We start from the raw sequence: 20,715 nt of genomic DNA on the forward strand, positions 1-20,715 counted from the left end.
ATTACTAACAAAATGATTTCCAATCCTCCCATTTATGTAGGCGCTTACTGTGTCTCATATATAAAGATGATAATATAGAAATAAAAGTGAATTTAAGGAATTAAAAGTATAACATTAAAAATATTAGAAGAACACTTAGGACATCCTGTGTATAACCTTGGGTGTGTGTGTGTGTGTGTGTGTGTGTGTGCATGTGTGTATTGAGGTAGACTTCTAAACAACTTGAGAAATCTAGAAGCCAAGAAGATTGAAAATTTTAACCATAGAGTAAATAAACATTTTCTTGGAAAAAGAAAATAGGCAAAGTTGAAAACAAATCACGTAGGGAGAAAATATTTATAATTCATGTAACAGTCAAGGAGTTAATGTTCTCATGCCCTTATTATATTTTAAAAAATCCTACAAATTGATAAGGAAAAACTAAGTAACCCAATTTTAAACTGGACAAAGAATATGAACAGGTGTGCTAGATGGGAGAGGCAAGCAGATGAATAATCACACAAATGGAAAGATGCACACACTACCTGTTGTCAGGGAAACGCAAGTCAAAGTAGCAACAAGCTGTCATTTTCACATGCTATACTGGCAATAATGTAAAGCACTCATAACATCCAGAAGTAAAAAGAATGTGGGGAAGTAGCCCTCATAAATTGCTCTTGGGAATATGAAATGTCCTCTTTGGAAAGTGATCTGGCAGATTAAAGTCAAAACTATTGGTCTTGCCTTTATGACTCTCTCCTACAGAAATGAAGTCATTATAATATAAGATGACATATTCTTCAGGGATTCTTACTGTAGAATTGTTTGAAGTGGCAAAAAGCTGGAAAAATCATCAATGTGTATAATGAGGGTATTGAATGGATAAGTAATGGTACATTCATACAGATCATTTTAAAGAAGAGATACTGACTTGGTGGGAAAATCATAATTTAATTGATTAATAAGAAACACTTTTAAATTATAAAAGTGTACATAGAAAGTCTAGAAAATTAAAAAAATAAGTGTTAAGAATATAAACTTTTACATTTCTTAGAGTTATGTTTTGGCTAGTTTTCTAGTTCTGCATGTGTATGTATGTATGTGTGTGTATGTGTCAGTGCATATGTACACATATAAATACAACATACATTTATATAGTTATATTTATTCCTACTTATATTTGAATTTTTAAGCTTAGCATTAAATGGCATTTTCTTCCCATAAAGATGTATTAAATACTATTTTAAATGCCCTAATATTAGTCCATCCTGAGGCTATAGCACTACTCATTTTTGCCACTAGAAATTGAAGTGGTTTACTGTCTTCAGTGTTTAAAATAATACAATGGTTTACTCATACTTTGCTGGTGGGAATGTATAATAGTGCAAACACTCTGAAAACATTTTGGCAGCTTCTTAAAAAAATAAACATGCAAATACCATGCGACCCAGCAGTTAAATGCTTGGGTATTCCTCCCAGAGAAATAAAAAGTTACTTCACAAAAAGCCTGTACACAAATGCTCATAGCAGCTTTATTTATAACAATCTCAAGCTGGGAAAAAACCCATGTATCTTTCAATAGGTGCACATCTACATCAGGGACTACTCCTCAGCAATAAAAAAGAATGAATGTTTGAGGCATGCAGCTTGGATGAATCTCCAGGAAATTATGCTGAATGTAAAAAGCCAGTCTCCCAGATTTCACACTGTAAGAGTCCACTGATGCAACAGTCTTGAAATGACAACATTATAGAAATAGAAAACATATAACTGATTGCCAGAGGTTAAAGAGGAGATGGGAGAGAATAGGAAGGAAGTGGATGTGAGTATAAAAGGGCAACGTGGGAGATCCTTGTGATGGAAATGTTCAGTATCTCGACTTTATCAAGGTCATTATCCTAATTTTGATTTTGTATCATTGTTTCGTAAGATGTTATCATTAGGGAAAACTGGAGGAAGGGGACAAAGGATCTCTCTGTATTTCTTCATACAATTAGCTGCATGTGAATCTACAATTCTCTGAAAACCACAAGTTCAAATTTGAATACATTCCGTGCAGTGAGCATTCCTATGCATGTGGCATCTCTGTTTTGCTTCTCTAGACTGTATTCCTGGAGGTGAAATTTCTTCTGCAATTGTATTAATGCTTTTAAGGCTTTTGAAACACATTGTCAAACTGCTTTTCTGGAAGCTTTGTACAGTTGAGTGTGTATATTCTGGTAAGGGAGGTTGTGGCTACAGCTTTTCTATAAAAAGGACCTAGCGTTGTGGGACACAGATGACATTTCCAGAATCAGTATTCAGTGAAGTCAGGCTTTTCCATGGCCTCTGGCTCTTTGGAGTTCTGCAGAACTAAGTGGTGAACCTAAGGCCTCATAATGTTTTGTTTTGTTTTTCCCCAAGAAGTATTCTGCTTGCTTTTAAAGAAAAAAGGTGAGGATGGTTGCCTGTTGGTGCATTTCTATTAAAGATGTCCTAATTTTGTAAATCATTGTGTCTGTAATACGTGTAGTTTTGTTTTCAGCTTGTTTATAGGGCATGTGGAGTGTTAAAATAAGGAAAGGTGCGTTATGCACAGTGCTGTGTGTACTCCATCTATGTGAGTCTGCTCTTCCTAACTCTCATAAATGTGCCAAAGCTTTCATCCTTCAGTTGTTCTACTGCTGCTGCTGCTGCTAAGTCGCTTCAGTCGTGTCCAACTCTGTGCGACCCCATAGACGGCAGCCCACCAGGCTCCGCCGTCCCTGGGATTCTCCAGGCAAGAACACTGGAGTGGGTTGCCATTTCCTTCTCCAGTGCATGAAAGTGAAAAGTGAAAGTGAAGTCACTCAGTCGTGTCCGACTCTTAGCGACCCCATGGACTTCAGCCTTCCAGGCTCCTCGGTCCATGGGATTTTCCAGGCAAGAGTACTGGAGTGCGGTGCCATTGCCTTCTCCCTCAGTTGTTCTAAGTAGAGAGTTAATCATCTTTAAGTGTTTCTTAGGAAGTGTTAAGGTTCTTTTTTTGTTGTATGATTTTCAAGTTTCACTTTATGTGCTCGGTAGAGTCTTCCAGGAAAATGACATTTTCATGGCAGTCCTTTGTTCATGTAGGGCTATATTTTACTTGAAACTACTTAATTTGATCTCTTTGCATAATTTATTAAAGTATAGCTGATAACATTTAAATTAGCTAGTACAGAAAAAAATCAGAAATCAATTTGTTTTGCTAGTCTTTTAAGACCTGGAGTTTATGTGATTTTATATAAAAAAATCATGGCCTTTAATTCAATTTAAATAAGTGCTCTTAATCAGTCTGTAAAAATTGGGTTAACATTTTTGAATTATTGTTACAATTGTGGCCATGTAGGTTTTGATGAAAGAGAATTGGTTAATTTACGTAGCGAATCAGTCATTCATTCATCTGTTTTACTTATTTTCTTCCTCCTTACACATTATTTCACATTTCTCTAATTACTCCTCCTTTTCCAAAAACAAAGTTCCAGGCTTTTCTATTCCTCTGTATGAGCAAATCCTCACCCTGCTTTGCTTCTTTTTTATTGCTCTTTTGTGGATTTTTTGTCCCTTTTGGGAGAAGATGGCCCTAAATGATAAAGATAAGTTACGGATAACTTATGAAATAGAATAATACATGCTATATTTTTTCCAAATCCTTTTATTCTTACTGCCTTTTTTTTTTTTTTTATTTTGGATTACCACTGTGTATTGAGCATACATCTTCATCAAGTTGTCCAGAAAGACGACTAAGTCTTTTTACAGGTCTGGAAGCTCTCCATGTCTTCCTCAGGGCCAATGTTAAGAAGGATTGTAAATTGCCAAAAAGCAAAAATAAAAATTCAGATGTAATGAACATCTTATGATAGAAGTGATTGAGTTCTTGGAAGTGAAAAGTAATTGGATCTAATTGTGAAGCCCAATTGTTTATAGCAGGAACATGTGTAGAATTTATGAGTTTGGATGGTCTACTCCACATTGAATGTAGGTAGTGTTAGCCCCAAGTAACTACATAAATAAAGTGTGTTACTTCACGTCACGCTTCTTATTGGGCAAACCAGATGACAGTGTTGCTGTTCCAACGGTGTTTCAGGCTCTTCCACTAAAAAAGGAGGTCTGGAGCAAGAGTGCCCCATGGTGGTTCTCGGCACTGTTTTTTTTTTTTTATGACTTCATGCCATTCGTGTGTGTAATCTGTACCTCTCACTAGTTATTCTTGCTAGTTATTCACTTCATTGGTTCTCAACAATGGCAGGGCAAAAAGTGGTGGCAGTAGGGTGCACTGGGCACGTTTGGCAGAATGTTGGGGCATGTGCTCTAAAGATGCCCCTAGGAGATTATGATCCACTATTCCCCCCATTGCTACCTGCCCTACTCCTGTTTGAGAATAACATAGCAAGGGATATAAGGAAATACTCCGTTTTACTCTGGGCTTCCCTGGTGGCTCAGTGGTAAAGAATTCACCTACCAATGTAGGAGATGTGGGTTTGATCCCTAGGTCAGGAAGATCCCCTGGAAAAGGAAATGGCAACCCACTGCAGTATTCTTGCCTGAGAAATCCCATGGGCAGAGGAGGCTGGTGGGCTACAGTTCATGGGGTCACAAAGAGTTGGACATGACTTAGTGACTAAGCAACAACAACATTAAACTCTGTGCCAAGAAATGGAAATTTCCAATATATTGTTTTCTTAGAAAGTTATGAATTATCAAGATTGACTCTAAAAAATATTATATAGACAAATAATATGAAAAAAATTTAATGTCAAAGATTTATATCCAAAAATAGAGAAGGCAATGGCACCCCACTCCAGTACTCTTGACTGGAAAATCCTATGGACGGAGGAGCCTGGTAGGCTGCAGTCCATGGGGTCGCTAAGAGTCAGACATGACTGAGCGACTTCACTTTCACTTTTCACTTTCATGCATTGGAGAAGGAAATGGCAACACACTCCAGTGTTCTTGCCCGGAGAATCCCAGGGACCGGGGAGCCTTGTGGGCTGCCGACTATGGGGTCGCACAGAGTTGGACACAACTGAAGCGACTTAGTAGTAGTAGTAGTATATCCAAAAAAGTTTTAGAACCATAGGGTTCTGCAGATAACTTCTTTCAAACATTCAAGAAAGAAATAATTCTAATGATATAAATAAGCTGTTCCTATACAACCATATAGGAGAAGAGGGCGTCAGAGGATGAGATGGCTGGACAGCATCGCCAACTCAATGAACATGAAAATGGGCAAACTCCAGGAGATGATGAGGGACAGGGAAGCCAGGTGTGCTGCAGTCATGGGGTGGCAAAGAGTCGGACACGACTGGGCAACTGAACAACAACAGCATGTAACCATGTGGACTTTCCCGGAGGCTCAGCGGTAAAGAATCTGTCTGCAATGCAGGAGACACAAGAGACTCAGGTTTGATCCTTGGGTTGGGAAGATGCTCTGAAGGAAATGGCAACCCACTCCAGTATTCTTGCCGGCAGTATCCCATGGACAGAGGAGCCTAAAGGGCTATAGTCCATGGGGTCACAAAAAGTCGGACACGGCTGAAGCAACTAAACACATATAACCATATATTTGTCCAGTGTTTTTTAAACAAAATGAATATGTATGCTATTATTTGTAGGAAAAAAAAACAAAGACTTCTAAACATTAAAGGCATTTATATCTATTTGGTGGAATTTGGGGTTTTATATTTTTATTCACATTTTATTTTCCAAATTCTCTACGTTGAACATGGGATATTTTTATCATTTTGTCTTTATAATTTTATAATTAATCTGTGCATTAACCTTTCTTGAAGAAAGAAAGTAGATATGACTATGGTGAGTGATTGACAGGAAACCTGGACAAGGTGTGCAAAGCCTGTGACAAATACCCACCTTGCATTGAGGAGGTCTCCATGGCGCAACTTTTGTCACAGTGTTAACAGGTCTTCAGATTCCCCTAACCTGGTGGCTCTTTGTCCTGGCTGAATGTTAGAATCATCTAGGAAGCTTTGAAAATTATCTCCATGCACTGGTATATATATTTTTAATCCTCCCCAGTTGATTCTAACAGGCAGCCAGGCCTAGACCATTGTCAGAGGCTCACTGCATATGTTCTGACATTTTGCTTCATTTTAGCAGCCAAGGAAGTGGAAGCCAGGGGTCCCTCTGGCAGGATAAGCTGAGGCAAGTGAAAGCCCATCCCGCTCCCAGTCTGTTTTTTGGCCCTTTGAGTGTAGGGGCAGAGCTTGCTCTTCACCAGTGTGTTTGCCAGGTATTCAGTCTGAATATCTGTCCTTCACTGAGATACAATTTGGGATAATAGCTCTCTAGTGAAAATTACTCATTATGAGGCTATTGTTTACATGAACTCTTCAGTTCAACCCTTCTTAGGGAACAAGAGGTTTAGTTTAGTTCCTAGTGATGTACAGTTCCAAGAATTTCCATTACACCTGGCAGGGATGTCAATTCTATTTCTTATCACTCAATAAAACAATTTATTAGGAAAATAAGGTTTAAAAGTGCCAGACTACATACAGTTCAGCCCTTGGAAATCACAAATGTCCTAAATCTTGTTGGACATCAGGAGAGGCAACTTAGGGTATGTCTTTTCTTACAGCTCCTGGCTGGGAGCTGGGTCCTGAGGTCTGTGCTAGGCTGGGGAATGAGACTGTGCAGATGGTTGGAGGCCAAGTGAGAAGGGCCTGGACAAAGCCTGTTGGCTCCAGTCTGAAGTCTGGCTATGGGCTTTGGTCTTGTCTGCTCTAGGTACACTTGGTTATTATCACAAATAGGAAGCCCAGTTTCTTGGCGGTAGCCAAGGAAGAGGAGCCAGGTGGGTCCTTAAGGAGTGTGACATGAAACAGGGCTCTATTAGGCAGTTCTTGGTTTTTCCATTGAACTTTAAAGGAGGGGGCAGTAAGGATAAATGATGAGGGAAAAAATGGAGAGCACAAATTTTTCTGTCTTTCCCAAACATTCTCTTAAGTCCTGTTACTTCCCTGTCCATTTTAGGTGATTTATCTTTAAAATGTACAGCCCTCTGGAGCAGTAGGAAAATCTTTACTGTACCCATCTAGCTGCAGGAACACTTAAGCCTTCACAAAGCCAGATCTCTCTTCCTTCTTGCCCTCGTCATGCAGTGAATCACAAAGATTTTGTAGATGCAAGTATTTTCCATCAAGCTTATGAATAACACCACTTGGCAGAAGACCCTGAACAAAGAACCAGACGGCAGTGTTTTGTAGTGACTTTACATACAATGTGCCTTAATTACTGGCACTCCTGTCAAGAGCTTATTCCCACACGTGTCAACACTTTCTTAATACACTGTAATTCATCATGTTAGCATGGCAGGAACAAGGTACTCTCCGTCCTTGAACTCCTCTTTCTCCCATTGCTGGTCTTGAACTGTGCATCCCCCTGCAACGTCTTCGTCTGGTGAACCAAGAACAGACTACAGCACTGAAACAGTTAGATCCCTGGAGTCCGTCAGAGTCGTACATCACCAAGCACTTTCTGTAGCACACTACATCCAAGAAGCACTGCTTTATCGTCAAAAGGACTTTCACTTAATAACAGCAGTAAATCCTGAAAGGCAGTCTAAGTTTAGACAGACAGCTTGGCTAAGAAGGAATCCTATCATTTACTCCTTTTGACAACTTTATTCATTGAGTTAATTTTCAGGCTAGTTGCATGATTAAATTAAGATAAAATTTACTTCTCTTTATTAAAAAAAAAAAGAATGCCTTTTGAATTGGGAGAAGGAGGACAGGATGGGGGAAAATGAATTCTAAATAATAAACATTACAGTTCAGTTGGAAATAGAGTAATTTGTAAAGCTATATTATACTTCCTAGATCATCTCTTAACCCTTTGGCTTTTTGGAGTGAATTTAGAAGTGGGCTCTCAGCCCAATTTTAGGTGGTTTAGGGGAGAAGGGATGAATCTGAGTTTTGTCTCAGGGGAAAATTGGCATTGAATTCCAAAGCAACTGGGTTGCTTAACTTTTGCATTTCATTTATATAGATTAGGAGAGAGAAGATAAATTTATCTACCCAGAATTTTAGATTGCTTGATGTATGTTTCACATGATCTCTTGGCTAAGACAAGCATTTTAGAGAGTTTAGAAGGAAGGGCCCACAGATCTGAGTATGGGAAGCAGAAACTTTGTTTCTGGTACTGCTGAGGCGTCAAGGAAAGTTCTCTCTGTGTGTCCATATTGCCAATTCTTAAACCTGTTCTTTGATGACCATTTCTTGTCTTCAGCTGTTGAAGTGGAATACGTGAGTGGGGTCAATGGAGAGACCATCTGTTTTACATCAATCTTTTGTATTAATTCACATGGCATTTTTCAAAAGTTGGAGCAAATTACATGTGGTAGAGCTATATTCAGTTTGGTTCGGTTTGGTTCAGTCACTCAGTCGTGTCCGACTCTGCGACCCCATGAATCGCAGCACGCCAGGCCTCCCTGTCCATCACAAACTCCCAGAGTTCACTTAGACTCATGTCATCGAGTCGGTGATGCCATCCAGCCATCTCATCCTCTGTCGTCCCCTTCTCCTCCTGCCCCCAATCCCTCCCAGCATCAGGGTCTTTTCCAATGAATCAGCTCTTCACATGAGGTGGCCAAAGTATTGGAGTTTCAGCTTTAGCATCATTCCTTCCAAAGAACACCCAGGGCTGATCTCCTTTAGAATGGACTGATTGGATCTCCTTGCAGTCCAAGGGACTCTCAAGAGTCTTCTCCAACACCACAGTTCGAAAGCATCAATTCTTCGGTGCTCAGCCTTCCTCACAGTCCAACTCTCACATCCATACATGACTACTGGAAAAACCATAGCCTTGACTAGACGGACCTTTGTTGGCAAAGTAATGTCTCTGCTTTTGAATATGCTATCTAGGTTGGTCATAACTTTTCTTGCAAGGAGTAAGCGTCTTTTAATTTCATGGCTATATTGCTGCTGCTATTAAGTCGCTTCAGTCGTGTCTGACTCTGTGTGACCCCGTAGAAGGCAGCCCATCAGGCCTCCCCGTCCCTGGGATTCTCCAGGCAAGAACACTGGAGTGGGTTGCCATTTCCTCCTCCAATGCATGAAAGTGAAAAGTGAAAGTGAAGTCGCTCAGTCGAGTCCGACTCTTAGCGACCCCATGGACTTCAGCCTACCAGGCTCCTCTGCCCATGGGATTTTCCAGGCAAAAGTACTGGAGTGGGGTGCCATTGCCTTCTCTGGTGGCTATATTAACAGTCCTTAAATTTTAATATTTGTCAAATATGGGGCATAAGAATGCCATAGTATAAAACATATGAATGCTTTTTATAAGCATTCATATAAAGTTGAGTTGCTTCTTAGCAACTCTTCAGCCCATGATAGCAACAGTTTCATCTCTCTCTCTCTCTCTATCTCTCTCTCTCTGCACATAATCATGACACTGTTATAATGAAGTTAAGACATAAAAAGAACCATACTTTTTTCTGTCTTCTAGAGACTTGGAATCCAGGTGTGTGTTTTTTGTGTATGGTGAAGTGCCAGCAGCAGGGATCCTGATGGTAAATGTAGAGGCTGTGGAGGGAAGGGATGTGGGGTGATCAGTTTAGGTTCCAGGGAGGAGTTGTCACTGGAGTTAGACCCTGACTCATAAGAGGTTTTATCAGAGCACAAGAGAGAGTGAACTCCAGGAAAAGAGAAAACATAGAATAACTTCTGAGGATGCAACGGAGACACCTCGAAAGAAAGTTTTCTAACTTTGTGGTGAGACGTAGCACGTTAAAATATATTTTGAATGACTTGATAGGATGATAAAACTTAATATATAGGCTTTTCATTCCAAACTTGCTTCTTTTCTCGTGTTCCTTTGTGTATTCATGGACCCAACACCCATCTGATTTCCAGGTTCTAAATCTCAATAGGATCTTTGCTCCTTCTCTTTCACTTTGCTTACATCTGAATGTGCAGCGAAATCCTGTTGATTGTCTGTAGTATCTCTGCAAGCCCTTCCTCCCCTCACTACTCCCTTATCCCTGATCTCAGACTAGCAATAACTTCTCCACTGAGCTCTCAGCCTCCAGTCTCCCTGCCTAATTTATTATGCTTTAGCTGTTGGGTTAGGTTTTTTGGAAGCACAGTCTTACACTCTCTGGCTCAAAAACTTCCAACAGTGCTCACTGCTTATAGAAAAATTTCCAGATTTCCTTTCCTACATGCAAGAATCGCTCCACTCTGGCTTTATAGAACTTTTTATCTTCTATAATGCAATTAATGAAATGCCACACCATGCTTTTCTAGTTTTTAAATTTTTCTTTCTACTTTGAACTCAATGCCTCTGGTCAGTACTTAAAACATGTTTTGTTGAAAAAGAATATTGGAGTTTTGAACATTAAAAGTTAATATATTGGAGGCTTTTATGAATTGGTAATTGAAATAACATTAATAAGAATTAGATATTTATAGAAGTATTTCTATTCATATATAAGACTAACATTGTAAAAGTTTTATTCCATTTGCATTTATTCAGTGGTCCTATTGGTTACTGGTAGAATTAGAAATTCTTTCAATCTCTTCCCTCTCAATAAAATTTGGTAACCAAAAGTTCAGATATAAGATTAGAGCCAGAGAAATAGGAGAGGAAGATGAATATAGTAATGTTCTGTTATTATGTTACATTGCACTAATTAGATAAATTCTACATTCCCATGGTTTAATAGAATAAAGGCTCATTTCTCACCACATAAAGTCCTGTGCAGTTCAGGCAGCCCTAGAAAGCATACCTCCTCCAGGCAGAGGCTCTGGGGTCCAGGCTCCCTCCATCTCAACACATGGATGCATAAGCACAATGGTGTTTATATTCACACAGTGTTTTCTCTCATATTCTATCAATTATAACTAGTCAAAAGGTCCTGCCTACGTGCAGGGCACCTAGGAAGTAGAGAGGAGTATATTTAATACTTGGTGAGCGCTACCATCTCTGCCACAGAAAACAAGGAGTTACTGAGAAGGATGCTGGTAGAGCCCTAAGTATTAATACAGAAGATAGGCATTTGCCTGTTGCCAGCTGTGTGACTTTTGGCAATTTGTTGAGCCTTCTGTGCCTCAGTTTTCATACATGTATATAAAATACGTTTATGATAATAATATTAATAATAATAATATCATGTAGAGTTTATAACTCCTATAAAGCAGTTGGAAGAGTGCCTGGAACATTTTAAGTTTTAGTTGATGTTAGCTATTATTATTAATATGAAAAACATGGGATAGGAGATTAAAAAAAACCATGACTTGGAATAAATTTCTTAAAAATAAGCTTAGTGGGAAAAATAAAGGCATCTTTAAGCCTTGACAAGCTTTGGGGAAATAATTATACAGTTGTCAAGTTGTCTATCAGGTAATTTTCTTGAGGATTTGGGATAGAGGAGAAATATGGTTCTTTTGCTGTTATTATTTTTAAAGGAATCTTTCTGAAAATTATGCTCAGAAGACCAGATTTTAAACTTATGAGAGAGATAAAGAGACTTCAGTTGACAAGACCAGCCTTTTAATCATCAGACAGTAGGATATACTGGAGGATGATTTTTCTTTTTTTGGTTAAGTTTTGTTGATGTATAGTTGATTTACAATGTTGTGTTAATTTCAAAGACAGAAATATAGATCAGTGGAACAAAATAAAAAGCCCAGAGATAAATCCACACACCTATGGACACCTTATCTTTGACAAAGGAGGCAAGAATATACAATGGAGAAAAGACAATCTCTTTTAACAGGTGGTGCTGGGAAAACTGGTCAACCACTGGTAAAAGAATGAAACTAGAATACTTTCTAACACCATATACAAAAATAAACTCAAAATGGATTAAAGATCTAAACATAAGATCAGAAACTATAAAACTCCTAGAGGAGAACATAGGCAAAACACTCTCCTACATAAATCACAGCAGGATCCTCTATGACCCACCTCCCAGAATATTGGAAATAAAAGCAAAAATAAACAAATGGGACCTAATTAAAATTAAAAGCTTCTGCACAACAAAGGAAACTATAAGCAAGGTGAAAAGGCAGCCTTCAGAATGGGAGAAAATAATAGCAAATGAAGCAACTGACAAAGAATTAATCTCAAAATTATACAAGCAACTCCTGCAGCTCAATTCCAGAAAAATAAACGACCCAATCAAAAAATGGGCCAAAGAACTAAATAGACATTTCTCCAAAGAAGACATACAGATGACTAACAAACACATGAAAAGATGCTCAACAGCACTCATTATCAGAGAAATGCAAATCAAAACCACAATGAGGTATCATTTCACGCCAGTCAGAATGGCTGCGATCCAAAAGTCTACAAGCAATAAATGCTGGAGAGGGTGTGGAGAAAAGGGAACCCTCTTACACTGTTGGTGGGAATGCAAACTAGTTCAGCAACTATGGAGAACAGTGTGGAGATTCCTTAAGAAACTGGAAATAGAACTTACTTATGACCCAGCAATCCCACTGCTGGGCATACACACCGAGGAAACCAGAATTGAAAGAGACACATGTATCCCAATGTTCATCGTAGCACTGTTTATAATAGCCAGGACATGGAAGCAACCTAGATGTCCATCAACAGACGAATGGCTAAGAAAGCTGTGATACATATACACAATGGAATATTACTCAGCCATTAAAAAGAATATATTTGAATCAGTTCTAATGAGGTGGATGAAACGAGCCTATTATACAGAGTTAAGTAAGCCAGAAAGAAAAACACCAATACAGTATACTAATGCATACATATGGAATTTAGAAAGATGGTAATGATAACCCTGTATGCAAGACAACAAAAGAGACACAGATGTATACAACAGTCTTATGGTCTCTGTGGGAGAGGGAGAGGGTGGGATGATTTGGGAGAATGACATGGAAACATGTATAATATCATATGTGAAACGAATCGCCAGTCCAGGTTCGATGCATGATACAGGATGCTCGGGGCTGGTGCACTGGGATGATCCAGAGGGATGGTATGGGGAGGGAGGTGGGAGCGGGGTTCAGGATTGGGAACATGTGTACACTCATGGCGGATTCATGTTGATGTATGGCAAAACCAATACAATATTGTAAAGTAATTAGCCTCCAATTAAAATAAATAAATTTATATTAAAAAAAAACAACGTTGTGTTCATTTCATCTGTTCAGCAAAGTGAACAGAAGAATGTACGTATATATTCTTTTTCACATTCTTTTCCATTACGGTTTGTCACAGGATATTGAATATAATTCCCTGTGCTATAGAGTAGGACCTCGTTGTTTACCCATCCTGTGTGTAACAGTTTGCCTCTGTTAATTCCAGATTCGCATTCCTCCTCATTGGCAACCACAAGTCTGTTCTCCGTATCTGTGAGTCTGTTTTTGATTGGTAGATATCTTGATTTGTATCATATTTTAGATTCCATATATAAGTGACATCATATGGTATTTGTCTTTTCTCTTTCTGACTTTCTTCACTTAGGATGATAATCTCTAGATCCAACCAGGTTGTTGCATTTGGTGTCGTTTCCTTCTTTGTGATGGCTGAGTAATATTCCACTGTGTCTGTATGCTGCACCTTCTTTGTCCTTTCATCTGCTGATAGACATTTAGCTTGTTTCCATGTGTTGCTTATTTTAAACAGTACTGCTGTAAACATAGGGGTGCAGGTATCTTTTCGAATTATCATTTTGGCTGGGTAAAAGCCTGAGCGTGAGATTGCTAGATCATGTAGAACGTCTAGTTCTAGTTTTTTGAGGGATCTCCACACTGTTTTCCATAGTGGATGTACCAATTTACATTCCCACCAGCAGTGTAAGAGATTTCCCTTTTTTTCCATACCCTCTCCAGCATTTGTTATTTATAGATTTTTTTTTTTTTTAATGATGGCCATTCTGACTGGTGGTGAGGTGGTACCTCATTGTAGTTTTGATTTGCATCTATTGGATAATTAGGGATATTGTTCAGCAATATCTTTTCATGTGCCTATTGGCCATTTGTATGTCTTCTTTGGACAAATGTCTATTCAGGTGTTCTGCCCATTTTTCAGCTGGATTGTTTTTGTTGTTGTTGTTGTCAAATTGTGTGAACTGTTTGTATATTTTAGAAATTAAGCCTTTGTTGGTTGCATTGTTTATAAGAATTTTCTCCCATTCTGTAGGTTGTCTTTTTATTTCTTTTATAGTTTCCTTTGCTATGCAAAAGTTTTAAAGTTTGATTAGGTCCCATTGGTTTGTTTTTGTTTATATTTTTATTGCCTTGGGGAACTGATCTTAGAAAAAAGCAGTGATATTTATGTCAGAGAATGTTTTGCCTACGATCTCTTCTAGTTTTATGGTGTCACATCTTATGCTTAAGTCTTTAAGCCATTTTGAGTTTATTTTTGTGCATGATGTGAGGGTGTGTTCTAACTTCATTGATTTACACACAGCTGTCTGACTTTTCCAGCACCACTTGCTGAAGAGACCATCTTTTTCCTATTTTTTATTCTTGCCTCCTTCATTGGAGATTAACCATAGTTGTGTGAGTTTTTTTCTGGGCTCTCGGTTCTGTTCCATTGATCCATATATCTGTTTTTGTCCTGATACCACACTGTTTTTTTAACTTTTTATTTTGTATTTGAGTTTAGCTGATTAACAATGTTGTGATAGTTTCAGGGGGACAGCAAAGGGACTCAGTCATATGTACACATGTATCCATTCTCCCCCAAACTCCCCCTCCATCCAGGCTGCCACAAAACATTGAGTAGAGTTCCCTGTGCTCTACAGTAGGTCCTTGCTGCTGTGCTGTGCTCAGTTGCTTCAGTTGTTCCGATTATTTGTGACCCTATGGACTGTTAGCCTGCTAGGCTCCTCTGTCTCCAGGCAAGAATAGTGAAGTGGGTTGCCATGCCCTCCTTCAGGGGATCTTCCTGGCCTAGAAATTGAAACCGTAAGAAAGCTGAGTGCTGAAGAATTGATGCTTTTGAACTGTGGTGTTGGAGAAGACTCTTGAGAGTCCCTTGGACTGCAAGGAGATCCAACCAGTCCATCCTAAAGGAGATCAGTCCTGAATGTTCATTGAAAGGACTGATGCTAAAGCTGAAACTCCAATACTTTGGCCACCTGATGTGAAGAGCTGACTCATTTGAAAAGACACTGATGCTGGGAAAGATTGAAGGCGGGAGGAGAAGGAGATGACAGAGGATGAGATGGTTGGATGGCATCACCGACTCAATGGACATGGGTTTTGGTGGACTCCAGGAGTTGGTGATGGATAGGGAGGCCTGGCGTGCTATGGTTCATGGGGTCACAAGGAGTCAGACATCACTGAGTGACTGAACTGAACTGAACTCATGCATTGCAGGTGGATTCTTTACTTGCTGAGTCTCCTGTGAAGCCCAGGTTCTTGTTGGTATTCCATTTTAAATACAGCAGTGTATACATGTTGATCCCAAACTCCCTAGCTATCCCTTCTTCCTATCCTTCATGTTGGGAATGATAAGTTCATTCTCTAAATTTGTGTTTCTGCTTTGTAAATAAGTGAATTTGTATCATTTCTTTTTATATTCCACATATAAGGGATGCATATTTTTCCTTCTCTGTCTAACTTACTTGACTCAGTGATACCACACTGTTTTGATTACTGTAGCTTTTAAGTATTGGTGGGTGATGCCTCCTTCTTTGTTCTTTTTCCTCAGGATTGCTGTGGCAATTTTGCGTATTTTATGGTTCCATATAAATCTTAGGATTGTTTGTTCTAGTTCTGTGAAAAATGTCATAGCTAATTTGACCAGTATCATATTAAATCTATAGATTGCTTTGAGTAGTTTTGCCACTTAACAATATTAATTCTTCCAATTCAAGAGCATAGGATAGTTTTCCATTTCTTTGAATCATATTAAATTTCCTTTATTATTGTTTTGTGGTTCTCAGCATATGTCTTTCACCTCCTTGGTGAGGTTTATTCCTAAATATTTTACTTTTTTGGATGCAATTTTAAAAGGGATTGTTTGTTTACACTCCTTTTCTGATATTTCATTGTTAGTGTAAGAAGTGAAACCAGTTCCTCTGTGTTAATCTTGTGTTCTGCTCCCTTGCTGAATTTGTTTATCGGCTCTAGCAGTTTTTGTGTGGAGTTTTATTTATTTTGTTGCTGCATGGATTTTTCTCTAGTTGTGGGGACAGGGGCTACTCTCTAGGCACAGTGCACTGGCTTCTCATTGTGGTGGCCTGTCTGTTGTGCAGCATGAGCTCTAGGGTGCACTGGGCCTAGTGGCAACATGTGGGCTCAGTAGTTGTGGTCCTGGGCTCTAGAGCACAGGCTCAATAGTCGTGGTGCTCTAGGTGCTAGGTGGAGCTAGCAGTAATAGAACCTGTCTGCCAATGCAGGAGACATAGGAGCACAGGTTCGATCCCTGGGTTGGGAAGATCCCCTGGAAAAGGAAATGGCAGTCCACTCCAGTATTCTTGACTGGAGAGTCCCATGAACAGAAGAGCCTGGTGGGCTATAGTTCATGGGGTTGCAAAGAGTTGGAGCTACTAACACGCACGTGCACACACACACATACACACACACACGGGCTTAATTGTTCTGCAGCATGTGGGATCTTCCTGGATCAGGGGTTGAACCCATGTCTCCTCTATCAGCAGGCAGATTCTTTACCACTGAGAAACCAAGGAAGCCCTTTGTGTGGAGTCTTTACGGTTTTCTATACATGGTGTCACATCATATGCATATAATGACAATTTTATCTCTCCCCTATCAATTTGAATACATTTTATTTCTTTTCCTTGTCTAATTGTTGTGGTTAGGACTTCCAATACTGTGCTGAAGAGAAGTTGTGAGAATGGGCATCCTTGTCTTGTTGCAGATTTTACTGGGAAGGTTTTCAGCTTTTCATTTTTAAGTATTATATTGGCTGTGGGTTTGTCATAAATACCTTTTATTATATTGAGATATGTTTCCTCTGCACCCATCTTTGTAAGGACTTTTATCATGAATGGATTTTGAGTCTTATCAAATGCTTTTTCTGCATCTATTGAGATGATCATGTGGTTTTTGTCCTTTCTTTTATTGATGTGGTATAATCACATTGGTTGATTTGCATATGTCAGACCATCGTTGTGACTCTGATGAATCCAACTTGGTCATGGGTATGTCCTGAAGGATGGTCTTTATACTCTCAGCAACAGAAAATAGTAAAGGCATTCATTTATAAGGAAAAAATAAACCCATGGTTTCTAGATGAGCCTGTTGATGCAGTTCAGGGGCATGGATGGTTACAACATGCTCCCTGGAGCTGGGCAGTAGGGCTCCAAGTCCTGAATCTACCTCTTACTAACTGTGCCACCTTAATCCTCCTGTGCCTCAACTTTACTGTCTGTAAAATAGGTTAGTAACCACACCCAGGCACCCAATCAAGATATTAGTGTATTTAAAGTACTTTGTAAATGGTAGCTATAATAAATGGCTATTGTTACCTGAGGACAGTAATGAAATTCAAATTATAGTAAAGATGCTTAGGAGACTAGAACTAAAAGTCGTGATGAAAAATGGAGAAAAATGTCAACCATGCTTAGCAAATACTGACATTGAAGTATATGAAGTTGTGGAACAGAGCCCCCAAGAATGAGGAGGAGTTTCTGTAATTTACGTCATGTAAGTTCAGGCAAAATGTGAGGGAAGTATGCCACAGCAAGTGTTCTTATGTTTGCATTGTTATGGATAATATGACCTAATAGAGTACTTTCACCTTGAATTTCTCTGGTAACTTGATTAGAAAGCTGGAGAGACTGACTATTCTTTTCTGAGAGGGAACCACTTTAAGTGTTTGTGCTAAGTAAGTCTGTGCTGATTTAGTCAGAAATGCTGATTTCTGAGCTTGGTGTTGACATGCATCATCACACTGAAAGGCGAGGACTTGTCAGGTTTCAAAGTCCAGTGCAGGATGGAGTCACCCACCTGGCTAATTTGGGCCAAAATGCCACAGCAAAATGAGAGGAAGGAAGCTTTCGAATTTAAATTATCTGGAAAATTACTTTAATTCCCACCACCATTTTGCATGTTATAAACATTTCTGACTTCTCTGTATTTTGGAAAACAGGTTTGTGGATTGAGAGGTTTTTGATGTGCTTTCGTAAAGAATGTTTGATGTATTTTGATATTTCTTGGCATCACTTTTAATGTGTCAGACTAAACACAGATGCTGTGTACATCTTCAGATAAGTAGTCTCTACTTTCAATTTTATTTTTTCTTAGTCAGGAGGAGGACACTTAGGTTCATTAGCAGAAGTAATGGAGAGGAAGTTTAGCATTCCCTACAAAGTAATAATAGGGGGTTGGGGGCAAAGTGTGTATTTGAGAAAGCCTTTTTTATAATAATTAAATACAATCAAAGATTTTCAAAATTATATTATTTACATTTGAAAATAACCAAAAACTTTCATTTTCTTAATTTAAGCTACTTAAAGATGATAAAAATTTTGCTGGATATGGAGAGGATGGAATAAAGGGAGACCTTTGTGTGTACACACACACACACACATACACACACATACTTATCTTTAATATAGTAAAGGAAGACCTTTGAGTACACACACACACACACACACACATACACATATTTATCTTTTAATGAACCGGGTTCTACATCTCAGCAGAAGGAAGACCAAACATTCTGACTGGGACCATCTCAGTTTACACACATACTAGGAAAAGCAAGGTAGTGCAGCAGAAAAGTTCTGGGTCAGAAGTTCAAGAGCTGGGTTCCTGTTGAGCTGCCATTCCAGTTCTGAAACCTGGAGCAAGTCACTCAATCTCATCAAGGCTCTCTCTTCATCTGTAAAATGGGAGTAATAAAAACATTCTTTTATGATCTGTAGAGTTAAAATAGACACATAATGAATGTCAAAATGCGAAGTCAGGGGCAGCAGCCGGGAGGAGCTACTCCATGCCCCCACACCTGAGGCCGGGGCGGCGGCCGGGCGGACCAACCCCACATCCAAGGAGCAGTGGCTGCGTGGGCGCAGGAGGGTCTAGAGGAGCTATCCCACGTTGAAGGTCAGGAAGGGCGGCAGTGAGGAGATACCCCTCGTCCAAGGTAAGGAGCAGCGGCTGCGCTTTGCTGGAGCAGCCATGAGGAGATACCCCATGCCCAAGTTAAGAGAAACCCAAGTAAGACCATAGGTGTTGCAAGAGGGCATCAGAGGGTAGACACACTGAAATCATACTCACAGAAAACTAGTCAATCTAATCACACTAGGACCACAGCCTTGTCTAACTCAATGAAACTAAGCCATGCCCGTGGGGCAACCCAAGACGGGCGGGTCATGGTGGAGAGATCTGACAGAATGTGGTTCACTGGAGAAGGGAATGGCAAACCACTTCAGTATTCTTGCTTTGAGAACCCCATGAACAGTATGAAAAGGCAAAATGATAGGATACTGAAAGAGGAACTCCCCGGGTCAGTAGGTGTGCAATATGCTACTGGAGATCAGTGGAGAAATAACTCCAGAAAGAATGAAGGGATGGAGCCAAAGCAAAAACAATACCCAGTTGTGGATGTGACTGGTGATAGAAGCAAGGTCCGATGCTGTAAAGAGCAATATTGCATAGGAACCTGGGATGTCAGGTCCATGAATCAAGGCAAATTGGAAGTGGTCAAACAGGAGATGGCAAGAGTGAACGTCGACATTCTAGGAATCAGCGAACTGAAATGGACTGGAATGGGTGAATTTAACTCAGATGACCATTATATCTACTACTGCGGGCAGGAATCCCTCAGAAGAAATGGAGTAGCCATCACGGTCAACAAAAGAGTCAGAAATGCATTACTTGGATGCAATCTCCAAAACAACAGAATGATCTCTGTTCATTTCCAAGGCAAACCATTCAATATCACAGTAATCCAAGTCTACGCCCCAACCAGTAACGCTGAAGAAGCTGAAGTTGAACGGTTCTATGAAGACCTACAAGACCTTTTAGAACTAACACCCAAAAAAGATGTCCTTTTCATTACAGGGGACTGGAATGCAAAAGTAGGAAGTCAAGAAACACCTGGAGTAACAGGCAAATTTGTCCTTGGAATACGGAATGAAGCAGGGAAAAGACTAATTGAGTTTTGCCAAGAAAATGCACTGGCGATAGCAAACACCCTCTTCCAACAACACAAGAGAAGACTCTACACATGGACATCACCAGATGGTCAACACTGAAATCAGATTGATTATGTTCTTTGCAGCCAAAGATGGAGAAGCTCTATACAGTCAACCAAAACAAGACCAGGAGCTGACTGTGGCTCAGATCATGAACCCCTTATTGCCAGATTCAGACTGAAATTGAAGAAAGTAGGGAAAACCACTAGACCTAAATGGTCTATTAGGTCTAATAGGTATGACCTAAATGAAATCCCTTATGATTATACAGTGGAAGTGAGAAATAGATTTAAGGGCCTAGATCTGATAGATAGAGTGCCTGATGAACTATGGAATGAGGTCCATGACATTGTACAGGAGACAGGGATCAAGACCATCCCTGTGGAAAAGAAATGCAAAAAAGCAAAATGGCTGTCTGGGGAGGCCTTACAAATGGCTGTGAAAAGAAGAGAAGCAAAAAGCAAAGGAGAAAAGGAAAGATACAAGCATCTGAATGCAGAATTCCAAAGAATAGCAAGAAGCGATAAGAAAGCCTTCCTCAGTGATCAATGCAAAGAAATAGAGGAAAACAACAGAATGGGAAAGACTAGAGATCTCTTCAAGAAAATTAGAAATACCAAGGGAAC

At 39.5% G+C, this 20,715-nt stretch overlaps 1 long non-coding RNA gene across 1 annotated transcript in view; it reads left to right on the forward strand.

Moving 5' to 3' along the window:
• The window catches only part of LOC139186187 (uncharacterized), a 395,626-nt gene that overhangs the window by 258,431 nt on the left and 116,480 nt on the right, over positions 1-20,715 (forward strand). The gene's annotated exons all lie outside the window — the stretch shown is intronic.

Source organism: Bos indicus, chromosome 12 (genome assembly GCF_029378745.1).
Source record: "Bos indicus isolate NIAB-ARS_2022 breed Sahiwal x Tharparkar chromosome 12, NIAB-ARS_B.indTharparkar_mat_pri_1.0, whole genome shotgun sequence".
In the NCBI taxonomy this organism is placed as follows: Eukaryota; Metazoa; Chordata; class Mammalia; order Artiodactyla; family Bovidae; genus Bos; species Bos indicus.